Here is a 10,220-nt window from a genome sequence, read left to right as displayed (position 1 = left end):
TATATATAAAGTTCCCATGAGTTTAGAAAAGCAGAATGATAAAAGCTAAGTCTTTGAAGGGGCCTCTCTGTCCACCATGTGAGAGGATAAAGAAAATGTAGTGTTTATACAGCAGAGAGTACTAATCTGCCATAAAGAAAGATAAGCTTGAATCATTTGTAGGAAAATGGATGCCCCTTGAAAGCATAATGTTAAATGGAATAAACCAGACACAAAAGCTTAATAGTCACATGGCTTCTCTTTTGAGAAACCCAAGAGTCAAAATAAAGATCGAAGTGAAAGATAGCTAACAGGAAGTAGGGAGATAGATCTTTCTCAAAGAGGAAGGGGATCATGATATGGAGCGAGGAGAGGGAAGGGGGTGGGAAAAAAAGGTGAAGATGTGTTATGTACATGTACAAGCTCCACACAAGGAGTGTACACATTGTGTGCTGGAGACATGTACTAATAAAAATAAATAAAAAGGCAGAGTGGTGTGGTTGCCACTTAATAAAGTAGAAAGTGTAGGCACAGAGAACTTCACTGGCTTTCGTAAGACCACAGTACTCCTACATAGGGGAGCTGGAATCAGAATATCATCTAACTGTGCTTTACCTTCTACTCATATTTCTCCCTCCTTTCTGTTGGTCATGTACCATGCCAAAACCGTATTGTGGGCTGACCATCATGGAATACAGTGGTTGTTTATTAAAACTAATCAACAAAGTTAAATAGACCAGTGGAAAAGTAATTAGGGGTAAGATAGATGTCAATGGACTCCAACTAAACAAAAGTAATAAAGGCCATTTTTCCCCAAGTGGACGTGTTACAGGAAAAACCTAATTTGTGTATGTTACTAAGACAGTGAGTCAGCAGGTGGTAGGGTCTAATTTTAACTCATGTTTCCAGGCATGTTTTCTTCTTTACTTAGCCATGAATGAAGTTACTTGATTAGGTTCAATGATAGGCCCAGGGTCAATCAGACAGTTAATCAAAAGAGCAAAAGAAGACAACTTCTTTCTACATTCCCAGTCAGCTGCTCAGAGTGACTCATAATACAAAAATACTTATAAAAACCACAAAAGCATGCCATTTAAAGAATCAAGGAGGGAGAAAATTGAATATCTCTCCCCTACCAAATGCTGAAATGGGAATTTTAGAAGACTTAGAAGACTGTAGAAGATTTGAGAGTAGCTTTTTAAAAACAAAAACGAAACACTGACAACGGCAAAGAATAAAAGCTTTTTCAAGTAGTAACGGTTCTGCTATCTTGGTATTGTATTTGGTTTCATCAGAGTGGTGGGGAATCAGGTGATTCTATGGTTTTTCAGCAGTCCTATATGCATCCTTCTTGCCCCAGTGCAAATTACCCCTAAGTGAATTCTTGGTCATCCGGGAGTTCAGTTTCTGCAGTGGTGTGGTACATTGTAAAAGGCAAGACAGTGGCAGGGCATCTTTTTGGATGAAATACTATTGCAAATTTTAAAAAGACTAAAAGTCACCAAAATAATGAAACTAGATACTCTAGAATCATTGTGTTCTAAAAAGGTATTCAACTCTTCAGTGCCTTCTCAGAAACCTGAGTGAGCTCATAGATGACTTAATAGCACTTTTGGCATTGTTTCTTTTCCTTTGGAATTTTGATTCCTTTACATTATTTTTGTGTTGTCTAGTTCCTCCAGTGTAATACTGAACACTCATGAGTATAATTGTCTGTTTCTAACTTTAAGGAGAATTATTTTATTTTATTGAGAAACAAATAGCAATGAGACAGTTTTCAAAACTGATTAATAGGACAGTTTCAATAATTAATACATTGTACATTATTATCTTCTTAGTGGTTATCCATAGTACAAGACTCAGATAGAATATCCTGTCTAAACACTATTAGTACAAATCTTTCTTCTCATTGAATTAAGCAAAAGTAGCTGTATATCTATCCTAACTATTCTGCATATACAGATACAAAATGGTCCTTCCTTTGTATCACCTTTTTTGTTTAGTCCTGTCAGAGATAGGTATTCCACTGGCATCTAAATACTATAAGTGCATAGATTCAGCAAAACAATCCAACACAGTCCAGCAGTCCACAATAGCAGTGGGTTATCCACAGAAGTTGTTGACTTGAGCCTTTCACAGCTCAGCATATTAATATGGCTTTACTTTATATACCTTGTTGTTATACTTTTCTACTGGATAGTTAAGACCAAGATAAAGCAAGACCTATATAACAAGAAATGTAACTTAAGGTCAGTCAGGTATCTTCAGAATTTATCCTGTAACCCTGTACTGCAGTTTGCAGATCCTTTGTCAGTGTCAGCCATGTGGATGAATCACGACCATTGCTTGACCGATTTGCACTCTGTGAAAGCCTGAGAGAATGTTTTCTCTCCCTGTGACTCTCCTTAGGCACACTCTATGACATTGATCATGTTATGCTGTGGCCCCATAATCTAAAACCCTGTGTTTTTTTTTTTTTTTTTTTTTGTGGAACTGGGGATTGAACTCAGACACTTGTGTTTGCCAGGTGAGCACTTGTTCTACTGAGCCATCTCCCTGGCCCTATGGAGAATTATTTAATGATTCTATGGTTGAATACTTTTAGATAAATAAGTGATACCAGGCAAGGAAGATTCCTTGTGTCCCTAGTGACTAAGGATTCTGTTTTCATTTTCGAATCATGACTGGGTATTGAGTTGCATAAGTACCTCCACCTCAAAGATTGATCTTTGTTCTTTAATCTGTTTATGTGGTAAAGTACACTGCTAGACCTTCGAACATGAAGCCATCCTTGATCTACTGGGAGTAAAGCTAGTTACGTCATGATGTAATGTCATTTATTATGTATTCCTGGCTTAAGCTAAAGTATTTTTGGTCAATGTTCATAATAGAAGTTGGACCAAAAATGCCTTTTTTTTTTTTTGTACTCTGTCTTCCTGGTTTTAGTATCAACTTTCGTTAGCTTTATAAATTGAAGTGAGAATAAATCTTTTTTTAAAATTTTTTTTATTTTTTACTGAATACTGGGTATAAAGAATTAACTGTCAGTTGAATGTTTGGTGGAAATTATCAGTAAAATAATCTAGCCTGGGAAGTTTCTTTTTTTTTATTAATTTTATTGAGAAACAAATAACAATAAAACAGTTTCAAAACCGATTAATAGGACACTTTCAATAATTAATACATTACATATTGTTGTCTTCATAGTGGTTCTTCATAGTACAAGATGCAGACATGATATCCTGTCCAAACACTTTTAGTACAAATGTTTTTTCTCATTGAATTACGAGAAAGTAGCTGTATATCTATCCTAACTATTTTGTATATACAGATACAAAATGGTCCTTCATTTGTATCCCCTTTTTTTGTTTAGTTTTGGCAGAGATGGGTATTCCCTTGCCACTTAAATATTGTAGGTGAGTGAATTCAGCAAAATAATCCAATATAGCCCAGTAGTCCATAATAGTAAAAGAAGGGCTGCAGGGAAGGCCAACATTTTGGCCCTAGCTTTTCAAGGTCAGTGAGGACTCAGGACATAGGAGAACCTGTACTGTAACATCCTGTAATTCAGTTGTGTCCCAAATTTTCTGATCAAGGAGATTATGGGGCCACAGAGGAAAGTGATTGACAATGCAGAGTGTGCCTACGGAGAGTCATATGGAGAGAAAACATTCTCTCAGGCTTTCACAGAAAGGAAATTGGTCAAACAATGGCCATGACTCATCTACAAGGCTGACACTGACAAAAGATCGACAAACTGCTGTACAGGGTTTCAGGGTAAATCCTGAGAGAATTTGACTGATCTTGGCAGATACAAAAGTTACATTTCTTGTTATATAAGTCTTGCTTTATCTTGGTCTTAACCATCCAGCATAAAAGTATAAAAACGAGGTATAAAATGTATAGCCATATTAATATACTGAGCTTTGAAGGCTCAAGTCAACAACTTCTGACACTGCCAGTCCTACAGATAAGCTACTAGTATTTTTTTTTTTTTTTTTTTTTTTTTTTTTTTTTTTTTTTTTTTTTTTTGGTGGATCCAGGGATTGAACTCAGGCCGTTGGGATTGCCAAGCAAGCGCTTATTCTACTGAGCCATCTCCCTGGCCCTGGAAGTTTCTTTTTAAAGTATGCTTTTAATGACTGATTCAATGTTTAGAAATTAAAGATTTGTTTGCATCTTCTGTTTTTTCATGAGTCAGTTTCAATAAATTCTGTTTTTAGGAAATTATTCATTTTATTTGTTTTAAAATATATTAGCATAAAATTTTTCCTAATATTATATTTTTTAAAATTTTCTATTGTATCAGTTTTTATTTCTAGCAGTAATCCTTTTCTTTTTTCTATAATCACTATTGCTGGAATTTTGTCAATTTTCAAAGAAATGGCTTTGACTTTTTGATTCTTATTTCAATAATACCTGTGCTCTTTATCATTTTCTTCCTATTTTAATTTTTTGTGTTTACTTTTGGATCTCTTTTTCTAATTCTTTAATTTAAATGTATAGGTCATCAATTTTTATGCTTTTGCTTATAAATTCATATAAATATACAAGTTTGCTTTTAGCCAATCTTAAACTCCTTACCACAATTTCTGAAATGTAATATTTTCATTATCACTCCATTATAATCTAATCATCATTATAGACTTTTCTGGAGATACTTAGAAATAGGCTTTACATTTAATAGTGCATAAATTTTATTATTTTATTGTTTATTTCTAATCTAATTATATTGTCCTCAGATACCATCTCACAGTACATGCAAAGTTTTCATAAATATTTCATGTATATTTGAGAAGAATGTACTTTTACTAATTTGAGAGTTCCAGTTTCATGAACATTCATTGAGTTACACTGTTCTTGTTGATTGCTTTGTCCCATGTCTGTTGTTACTTTATCTTATTTCAAACATTTAACAATTAAGTACTTAACCATATACCAGTCCAATTATTTAAATATAGGATGACAAAAATTTGCATACATTTTCAATAATTTTAATTAGATAATGGGAAATATTAAAATGACAGTTGTATCCACTTTATTCAATAAATTATCTGCATGTGGTATATCTTAAACCATTCATTATATAGTGCAACATTATAATCTGGACAGTGGCACCTAGTCTCTTCCCTAATTTTTTTCATTATTGTCTTTCTTTGGACAATACACTGTGTTGTATTTGGACAATATAGTGTTATGTTGGCCTTTCCTTCTTTTTTGTGGGTAGTATAATGTCAGTAAAATGTCTACCCATAAATATAATGGTGAAGACACCAATGATGGACATCCTAGTTGGTGTTTCACTACCCTGTATTTTTCAATTATTTTGTCTGTTAGTCCTAATCTAAGTTACAAATGCTGTTTTGAATCCCCTGTTTGAATAAATAACAAATGAGTTCCATTTATTTGATCCAGAAGGTGTATAAATATTTTATTTATTTATTTATTTATTTATTTATTTTTTTGTATTTTTAGGGAAGAGTCTACAGCATGTTCAGGGTCTCACTACTAAACCAGACTTGTAATGATCTGCCTGTTTACAGCCTCCCAAGTTGCATAAATATTTTATAATAATATTTTTCCTCACTTTTTGATTATAAGATAGCCTGTTAAATTCTGGTCAATTATGTGAACACCACCCATAGAATTATTACAATCATTTACCAAGTTTGGAATTTTTTTTGGTTCCATTTCTTCTTTCAATTTCTATCATTTCTGTGTTATGCATAGTTGACAATAAGGTGACATCTATTTTTGTCTCTCCAATACATAAAACAGTGTTTTCCTCTTTGTTCTGCTAACAGTTCTCCATTTTTCAGGTTTTTCTTTTACTGATGTTTTGGCACTCCCTTTCTACTCGGTCTCAGTGTCACAAGTGTGTCCATCTTGTATTATAGAAAAATATCACTGAGTTCTGTAGAAATATAAAAATTGTACCTAATATATTATAGACTGTAGTACAAAATTATAGGATATTATTCACAAATAAAATAAACACTAATTAGTCAAAGAAAATAACCAGAACTTATAATTAGATTTCACAAGAAACAAACATGAAAAGTGAATACAATGTTGCAGAAAATAGTCAATGTAAGACAAATAAAAGGAAGTGTGAGTTTTATGTCATGCAAACAAAATGGACTGATTGAAATGACAACCACCCAAGCCATGCTTGGATAAAGTTAAGTGGTTAAAATATATCAGTGAAGAAATTAGGCGAGGAAGTATTGAAATAACGTTCTAGAGAGGAGTGTGGGGAGGGAAATGGAAACAGTCACAAAGGATCTTTATCAGAGGAACACTCCATTTTTCATGAGTGCGAGTTTCAGCATTCTGAGTCTAGCAGTTCTTGCCCCATGTATTTTGAGGCAAATCTGTGATTTTTATATTATACAAATTTAGAATTTTTGGTGACTCTATAAAAAATAACTTTGTGACAATACTCTTTTCTTACTGAATTTATTTCATCTGTTGTTAAAACAACTATTCTTGACATCTGCTTAATATTATCTCAGCATGTCTTTTCAATACCTTTTATTAGTCTTTTAAAATTGTTTGTTTTATGGTAGCATATAGTTGGATCTATTATTTTAATTTAAAATATTATTTATTTTATTAATACATATGTGTAGTAAATAATGTGTTGTAGGTTGTTGGAAAATGTACTAAATAGATCCAAATTCCTTCTTCTCATCCCCTATTATTCTCCTTCCTCACACCTCCACTCTCTCTTTATCTTCTTCCCTTTCAGTTGTATGTGTGTACGTGGAATAATGTTTACATTCCTGGTTAGAGTTGGCACCTGTACTTAACACATCCCAATTCCTTCGGTTGTCCCTTATCTCTTGCCTCCCTCCATCTCTCGCCTTCCCCTCTGAGAAAGCTGTCTCCCTGCATCCTATTATCTTTTACTTTGCTCTTTATTTTTACTCTGGGTTTCTCATATGAAAGATATTTAAGTTTGTGTGTCTGATTTATTTTGCTCAACACTCTGGTGTCAAGATGCATCCCTTTTCCTACAGATGTCTCAAGTTTATCTTTCTTCATGGCGGAGTAGTACTCCTTGGTGTGTAGATGTCACATATTCTTCATCCATTCAGCTGTTGATGGACTATGGGACCCTTGAAAGATTTATCTATTCTGAATGGTGCCACTATAAACATGAATATGCATATATCACTGTAATATGATGTATGTGATTCTTTCAGGAAGACAGCTAGAAGGGGAACAGCTGTGTAAAATGGAGTTTGACACTGCAGTTTTTTGAGACATCTCCATATTAATTTCTAGTGGTTTTACTAGTTTAGTTTGCCACCAGCAACATAGAACTGTTCCTTTTCCCTACAGCCTCTCTAGTACTTATTAGTATTTGATTTCTTGATGTCCATTTTTTTCTGGGCTAAGATGGAATCTCAGTGTTCTCTTGCATTTCTTTAGTGTCTAGTGATGTTGAACATTTTTATCATGTCTATTGATCATTTGTACTTCTGTGAAGTATCTATTCATTTATCTTGTGCATTTTTTAATTGAGTCTTTCATTTGGGAGGGTCTAATTGTTTTTTATTTACTTATATATTCTAGTTATGAATTGATTAGTTTTTGCCTCTGCTGGCCTACAGGTCAGGTCTTTCGCATGCAGGCAGGGAGCTACTTGGGGTCAGCTCTCTTGTGCAGGGCTGGGGTGCTGCTGCTGTAGCACAGAGCTGCTCCTTCACATGTAAGGAGGTTGGTCCTTTGGCCCAGGTCTGATTTTGCTCTTGTATTTTTTCAAAGGATATGAGATCCTTTTCTTTTAATTAGTGAGCTTGGCCTATTTAAATGTTTTATTATTACTTATGTATTTGAATATAATTGAACATCATATTTTATTCTTTATCTTGTCTTTTCTATTATTGCTTCTGCCTCACTTTCATTTCCTTTGATTCAGTTTTTTAAATTAGTTTTATGAATATAAATTTCATTTTTATTCTTTTAGGTGACTTTTTTTAAATTTATTTTATTTATATATGTGGGGGGGCAGCTCAGCCCACCAGGGGGCGGGGCTGGCTGGCATGTGGTGCTGGGGGATTGAACCGCGGTCCCTGTGCTTTGCTAAGCTTGTTCTAAGTAGGTGCTTTAGACCACTGAGCCATCTCGCCAGCCCTAGGTGACGTTTTAATATTGTGCTATTCTCTGTTGACTTAAAGTGAGATGTTAGTCTTTCTGTGCTTTCCAAAATGATTTAAAACATTTTAACTCTGATAAGCCCTTCTGATTTTATATTGTCAGAATTTAAATACCACCCTAATTTTTCACTGTTTTAGTCAATATTTAATTCATAGGACTAGAGAGATGGCTCAGTGGAATAAGCGCTTCCGTGGCAAGTGCAAGGGCCTGAGTTCAATCCCTGGTTCCGCAAAAAAAAAAAAAAAAAAAAAAAAAAAATTAATTCATGCAGTCAATAGTTACTTAGATTTACTGGCACGCTTAACTAATTTTTTTGTTCATTTTTCTTCTTGCATTTCCATATCTTATGTTGGTTCTCCTTCTTCACACTGAAGTACATCCTTTAGAAACATCTGTGGTTGCTATGTGGCTGTAATGCTGATTGGTGTTTGTTTCTCTGAAAATGTTTTTATGTTGCCTCTCATTTCTGAGTAGTTTTTTAACTGGCCACTAAAATATTTTATTTTATCTCCTCATGTTGGACCTGTTGTTTCTCTACATCTGGCTTTTCAGCCTGTTCTTACTTACATAGATAATCTGTATTTTCTTAGTGATTTATCTTACTTTCTTTTTTTCTCTTTGGTATTCTGAAGTTTAAGGACAACCATCTTTATGTGTGTGTGTGTACATGAGTGTGTGTGTGTGTGTGTGTGTGTGTGTGCTTGAGCATGAATGTGTGCCCTGCTTGGGATTCATTGTGTTTCTTAATCTTGAGGATTCATGATTTTCATGAATTAAGAAAAATTGACTTTCATCTTTCTTTATTCTTTCTTGTTTATCTTCTAAAATTTGTAATAGTTATATAGTAGACATTTTATCCCATCCACCATGATATATATATATATATATCCCTTATAGTAGATACAGTGGCTCTTTGTGTTTCACTGTGGTTTCACTATGTTTTTTCTGCTATTTTCCAGTTCACTAATACCTTTTCTATCTTTGACCTGGGCTGGATGGTGCTTCTGATTGCTGCTAGGGGTAAGGGTTGTGATAATGTACACTGAAAGTCCAACCTGGCCTTCAGGGTGTGTACAGATGCAGAAGTTTTACGGCCCTGTTATATAGAACGATCTTCCGCCCATTCTCCCATTCCCGGTAGTGTAGTCCATTCTAGTACTTAAATGCTGAAGTAGGAGAGACCATAGAATTCAGTCACAGGTATAGAATTGGTGTCATACCAGGGGACTCTCACAGGTCATGGTATGGACTGATGTGTTGTAGAGAAAACAGAAAAGATCATCCCAGACAAGGAGTAGTTTTGATCAAAGCAAATAATGCTAGTTTCAGTGACAGAGTGCTAGAATAAAAGTATTGTATTTTTGTTGCTGTGGAGTTTATTGAACTGAACTTAACCAGATAACTTTACTTATCATAGTGTTCTGCAAACAGGTAAACCTTGCATGTATCTAAAGCTCTGGGGAAGTGCCGGCCAAATAGCTCAGTAGATTAAAGTGCCTGCAAGCAGGGTCAGGGGTCGAGGGTTCAATCCCCTGGGCCTGCCATGCTAGCCCCTCGCCATGCATGCGCTAAGATGACAATTGAGAGTGGGCATGGTGGCGTGTGCCTGTAATCTCAGCTCTTGGGAGACTGTAAACAGGCGGATCACTACAAGTCCGATCTAGTAGTGAGAGCCTGAACACCCTGTAGACCCTTCCCTAAAATACAACAAAATTAAAAAATAAAGCTCTGTTGCTTAGAAAGATTTTACAATGTATTTTTAAATCATATTCTTTTCACTATTTTCCCAAATTTTGGGATTTTTTTGTTACAACATTTTATGGGAAAGAAAGTATTTTCTAAATGTCTCCATTGCTTTGTGTTTTCATCCCCATCTTCCATGACAAGGCATTGCATCAATTTGTTTATTCATTCAACAGAAGCATGTGCAGTGAAGTAACTTAGGTTAAGAGGTTTGGGGTAAGGATCAGAGTTGGCACTAAAGTAGGTGTAAAATATGACTTTCGTGGGCTTCTTCAAACCGTAGAGATCATCCTGTTTGTTCTTCTTTCCTTGTGGATCAAGGAACTAACATC

The 10,220-nt window shown here is 34.7% G+C and overlaps 1 protein-coding gene across 5 annotated transcripts in view; it reads left to right on the top strand.

Annotated features, from left to right (window-relative positions):
• Positions 1–10,220, top strand: part of Dnm3 (dynamin 3) — a 626,878-nt gene that overhangs the window by 407,107 nt on the left and 209,551 nt on the right. The window lies entirely within an intron of this gene.

Source organism: Octodon degus, unplaced genomic scaffold (assembly GCF_000260255.1).
Source record: "Octodon degus isolate 3935 unplaced genomic scaffold, OctDeg1.0 scaffold00017, whole genome shotgun sequence".
Lineage (NCBI taxonomy): Eukaryota > Metazoa > Chordata > Mammalia > Rodentia > Octodontidae > Octodon > Octodon degus.
Note: the sequence above shows the minus strand (reverse complement) of the source record. Positions and strands in the feature narration are given on the sequence as shown.